Genomic DNA, 5,828 nt, shown 5'->3' with positions numbered 1-5,828 from the left:
AATTGCATTCGCGTCCATTCCGGGTCGTCCGGAAGTGAATCGGAGCTGAAACGAATGGAACTCGGTATCCGAATAATCCTCGTAGAGGGTAGTACACGAGGTATGGAGAAAAAATTGAGGCGGCCTGTTTTTTGGATTTCTTTTCATAATTTATCCCTATGGATTTATGAAATTGCATTCGCGTCCATTCGGGGTCGTCCGAAAGTGAATCGAAGCAGAAACAAATGGAACTCGGTTTCCGAATAATCCTCAGAGGGGATAGTACACGAGGTAAGGAGTAAAAATTGAGGCGGCCCGTTTTTTGGATTTCTTTTCATAATTTGTCCCTATGGATTTATAAAATTGCATTCGCGTCCATTCGGGGTCGTCCAGAAGTGAATCGGAGCTGAAACGAATGGAACTCGGTTTCCGAATAATCCTCGTGGGGGGTAGGTAGTACACGAGGTATGGAGCAAAAATTGAGGTGGACCATTTTTTAGATTTATTTTCATAATTTGTCCCTATGGATTTATGAAATTGCATTCGCGTCCATTCGGGCTCCTCCGGAAGTGAATCGGAGCTGAAATGAATGGAACTCGATTTCCGAATAATCCTCGTGGGGGTAGTACACAAGGTAAGGAGCAAAAATTTAGGCGGCCAATTTTTTGGATTTCTTTTAATAATTTGTCCCTATGGATTTATAAAATTGCATTCGCGTCCATTCGTGGTCGTCCGGAAGTGAATCGAAGCTAAAACGAATGGAACTCGGTTTCCGAATAATTCTCGTAGGGGTAGTACACGAGGTATGGAGCAAAAATTTAGACGGTCCGGTTTTTGGATTTCCTTTCATAATTTGTCCCTATGGATTTATAAAATTGCATTCGCGTCCATTCGGGGTCGTCCGGAAGTGAAGCGGAGCTAAAACGAATGGAACTCGGTTTCCAAATAATCCTCGTAGGGGGTAGTACACAAGGTATGGAGCAAAAATTGAGGCGGCCCATTTTTTGGATTTATTTTCATAATTTGTCCTTATGGATTTATGAAATTGTATTCACGTCCATTCGGGCTCCTCCGGAAGTGAATCCGAGCTGAAAGGAATGGAACTCGATTTCCGAATAATAATCGTGGGGGGAAGTACACAAGGTTAGGAGCAAAAATTTAGGCGGCCCGTTTTTTAGATTTCTTTTCATAATTTGTCCCTATGGATTTATGAAATTGCATTCGCGTCCATTCGGGGTCGTCCGGAAGTGAATCGGAGCTGAAACGAATGGAACTCGGTTTCCCAAATTCCAAACTCTTCTAATATCTTTCTGGATTCTTCCAAAATCTTGAAAAAACTCAAGTTTTTCTTTTGATTTTTTACTAGAATTCTCTTGAATTTTCCAGGAACTTCCAGAACCTTCCAACTTTTGGGCCCAAATGGGCTTTTTAAGGCCCATTATCCATTTATTTCTCCTATATATAGGTGGGATGAGAGTGTGATTCTTCACACCTCTCATTTCATTTCTCTTCATCTCAAACTTTCTAATCTTCTCCTCTCTCAAATCCACTCCTTCTTCCTCCCAAGTCTTTTCCAGTCTTTACTAGATGGCTGACAAGAGTTCCGAGAGGGCGGCCAAGATAGCCTCGGCTTCAAAACGAGGTAAGGATATCGAGATCCGCTCTTCATATATGTCTTTAATTGATATGATTAATACTAGGGGGGATGAATATCCTTCCACTGCACATCTCGACTCCTTTAATCACTGTAATACTTGGCATAACATAGATTTCAATAAACTAAATGCTCGTTATAACGTCCCTCCCCCCTTTAGACTAGTTCCAGTCTCTGGTGGTGACCGTACTTGCCACTGGAGGCCCGATACTCTCTTCATCTACACCGACGCCCTTAATGCTGGGCTTAGGTTCCCTTTCCATCCTTTTATCCCTCATCTTTTGGCTGACTTACAAATCAACCCGTGTCAGCTTCCTCCAAACGCCTGGAGGAATATTCTATGTTTTATGGTTTGTTGTCTTAGGGAGGGCTTTCCTCTTTCTGTAGCCGTTTTTAGGAAAGTCTTTCAATGTTACAATAGTTCTTCCAATATTTGTGGCTGGGTTTACGTCAAACAAAGGCCCAAAAGCAAACATATCTTTAATAGCGCCTCTATTCCTGATAATAATCCAAATTGGAGGAATAGTTTTGTTGGGTTACGTTGGGAGAATGGCGACTGGGGCACGCTCTTTCGATCTTCCTTCGGGAAGGTCAGTGATGGTAGCCTCAAATCCATTCACTTAACTCCTGAAGAAACTATCATTTACAATGGGCTCACTCAGGATGATGGCACCACCACCAGCTGGACTCTTTTAGAAGAGTTTTCCCTGATTCATGTGGGACTATCCTCTGTTTCTCAACAGGGTATTTCTCTTTCCTTCTCAATTTTTCTTTATTTCACGCATTATTAACATCACTTATTTTGTCTTTTGCTTTGTTTCAGCTGCTAAGGAGATTAACGAGGACAATGTCCCCTTGGTCGAGGAAACAGCTAGGATGAAGAAAGCTCGGTTAGCAGGCCTAGACACCCGAGGAAAGGCGACAGAGCCTATCTTCTTGAGAAAGCACAAGGAGCCTATGGGGGAGGCTTCAACTGAAGGAGCTGAGGGCCATAATGCTCCTATCACTGCTGCTGCCCCTGCCGCTGCTGCTACAGGCGCCTTTCAGCCTCTCTGGGGATTCCGCCGAGGGGATACCGTGGTTGGTTCCACGAAGCATGCTTGGGATTGGTCCTACCATAGCGTGACTCCAAAGGACTTTACTGATGTGGTGGCCACCCCTGACCTTGAGAGGATTAAGCTCATGGGAGCCCAATCTCTGGCTTCGGTATGCCTTCTCTTTTTTAAACTTATTTCTCGTTCTTGTAGCACTTTCTTGCCTTATACTTTGTTAATTGTTTTGTTTCAGTCTAACGCCTACTTTCAAGGCGCTGTGAGGCAAGCCGAATCATGGAAGCGGGCTTCTGATAAGGCCGATAATGCCCTCAGGAGGCAGCAGAAGAAGTATGCTACCCTGGAGAAGAAGCTCAAGCGCAAGGAGGAAGAACTCGGAGAGTCTAACGCCGAGCTGGTGGTACTTCGGGCGGATAAGGATAAGGCTATAGACAACTATCTGGACTCGGAGGAGTTTGCCCAATCTATGAGGATTAGGGATGATTCAGTCTTTCCCGAGTTTTTTAGGACTGGTTGGGACACGGCCCTTGGGACCGTGAACGAGGCTTGTCCTGATATTAACCCGGCGGACTATATCTGTCCTGATGACGAGGCTTTGCTACAGAGGTTTCGTACCCGAGTAGTTGTCTCAGACCATGTTCCTCAGGATCCACTCCTTCCTCCTCCCGAGTCTTCTTCCAGACCTGCTGAGGACGACAGCTCTTCCTCCTCCTCCGAGACGACAGAGACATCCAGCGAGAGTGGAGAGGACGATGATATGGATGCCGAGGGTACTTCAGCTCCTTAGAGCTTTTTCAGCCCTGCGTGGCTTTTTTATTTTCGAGACTTTATTTATCAAACTTTTGTAACATCTATCAGATCTATCTCATTTATCACCTTTTATGCTTGCATCCATGCATTTGATTTTTATTTGTTAGGCCACAAACATACTTTGAAGAACTTATGAATTTCATAAAATTGTCTGGGATTCGTCCCTTACACAAGTCTTAATAAATTTCGTAATAAAACTAAAACATATAAATCCTAAGCAAGCAAAGCTTCAAGGTGCTTTTCAACCTACTCGCCATCCTGACGAGTGAGAATCGTACTTCGACCATTTCACACGTAGTAAACCTTCAGGTTTTGTGCGTGCCAGGTTCTCGGGACTTCAAAACCATCCATAGTCTCCAGCTTGTAGGTTCCTCTACCCTGAACGCTCTTGACTCTATACGGCCCTTCCCAATTTGGGGCAAGCTTTCCTTTCTGTCCGACACCAGAAGCCTCTATTTTTCTCAAGACTAGGTCACCTTGTTTGAAAAACCTCTCTTTAACCCTTAGGTTGTAGTAGAATGAAGCCTTTTTCTGATATTCTACTATCTTTGCGTGTGCTTTATCTCGCACTTCATCGATTAAATCCAGGGCTAACTTCTGCCCTTCCTCATTTTCTTTTTCATCAAAAGCCTGAATCCTTGGAGAAGAATGTGATATCTCCACGGGAACTACTGTTTCCGCCCCATATGCCAACATGAAAGGAGTTGCATTTGTCGTGACTCTACAGGTAGTCCTATAGGCCCACAATATGGGAAGTATCTCGTCCACCCAATTATTTCTTGACTTCTCGATCCTCTTCTTTAATCCATCCAGGATTATCCGATTTGCTACCTCCGCTTGCCCATTGGCTTGCGGGTGAGCCACAGAGGTGAATCGTAACTCAATTTCATTTTCTTCACAATACTTCTTGAATTCCTCATTGTTGAATTGCGTTCCATTGTCAGTGACGAGGATACGGGGAATTCCATATCGGCACATAATGTTTTCCCACAGGAATTGTGCAACCTGCTTAGTTGTGATTTTGGCCAAAGGTTTGGTTTCGATCCACTTGGTGAAATAATCAATGGCTACAATCAGAAATTTCCTTTGTGCCGTGGCCATAGGAAAAGGCCCTAGAATATCCATCCCCCACATGGCAAAGGGAATAGGTGAGTTGATAGAGGTCAGCATCTCGGGGGGTTGTCTAACAATTGGTGCATGCTTTTGACAGCGGTCACACTTCTTCACATATTCTTTAGCATCAGCCATCATTTTTGGCCAATAAAAGCCTAAACGGGTTAACTTATGAGCCAAGGCCCTGCCCCCCAAGTGCTGCCCGCAAATGCCTTCATGCACTTCCTCAAGAGCCAAGCGTGCCTCATCGGGCCTGAGACACCTCAAGTAAGGAACCACGAAAGATCTTTTATATAGAATCCCATCTATCAAAGAGTACCTTAGTGCTCGAACAGTTAACTTCCGTGCCTCAATTGTATCGCTTGGCAACCAACCGGTTTGAATGTGAGCCTTGATGGGATCAATCCATGACGTCCCCAAGCCTACGGGAGCCACAAGCTTAACATCTATGCTTCGTGTCTTCAAAACACGGAAGTACACACTTCCTGAACTTTCTTCAATCTCGGATGAAGCAAACTTTGATAGCGCATCTGCTTTAGCATTTTCTTCCTTTGGAATGTGTTCAACATGGCATTCATTAAATTGGGTCATCACAGCCCTTACTAGGCGAACATACTTTGCCATCGTATCATCCCTTGCTTCAAATTCTCCCTTTACCTGGGATATGATCAACTTCGAGTCTCCACGGACCTTTAAGTTTTTGACTCTAAGTGTCCCAGCTAGACCAAGGCCAGCAATCAGGGCTTCATACTCTGCCTCATTGTTTGTGGTTGGGAAGTCTAGCTTCATGGCATACTCAATTAAGAATCCATCAGGGCTTTGCAAAACCAACCCTGCTCCACTGGAATTTGTTTTTGATGCTCCATCAAAATAGAGAACCCAATATTCTTTCTCCTTGTCCCCATTGTCGACTCCCTTGTCTTGAGGTGTGGTATCTTCCTGCCCCCCGACTTCTTGGTTGGGTATGGTACATTCCACCACGAAGTCAGCTAGTGCCTGGGCTTTTATGGCCATACGTGGCTTATACTTGAGATCGAACTCTCCCAATTCTATTGCCCACTTAATCAGTCTCCCACTTGCCTTGGGACTGTGAATGATATTTCTCAGTGGCTGATTTGTTAGCACTTCAATTTGGTGAGCTTGAAAATAAGGACGCAGCTTTCTTGAAGCCATTATCAAGGCTAAAGCGAATTTCTCAATGGCTGAATAATTCAACTCAG

This window comes from Apium graveolens, chromosome 7 (genome assembly GCF_009905375.1).
Source record: "Apium graveolens cultivar Ventura chromosome 7, ASM990537v1, whole genome shotgun sequence".
NCBI lineage: Eukaryota > Viridiplantae > Streptophyta > Magnoliopsida > Apiales > Apiaceae > Apium > Apium graveolens.
The sequence above is the reverse complement of the archived record's forward strand: the minus strand, read 5'-3'. Positions refer to the sequence as shown.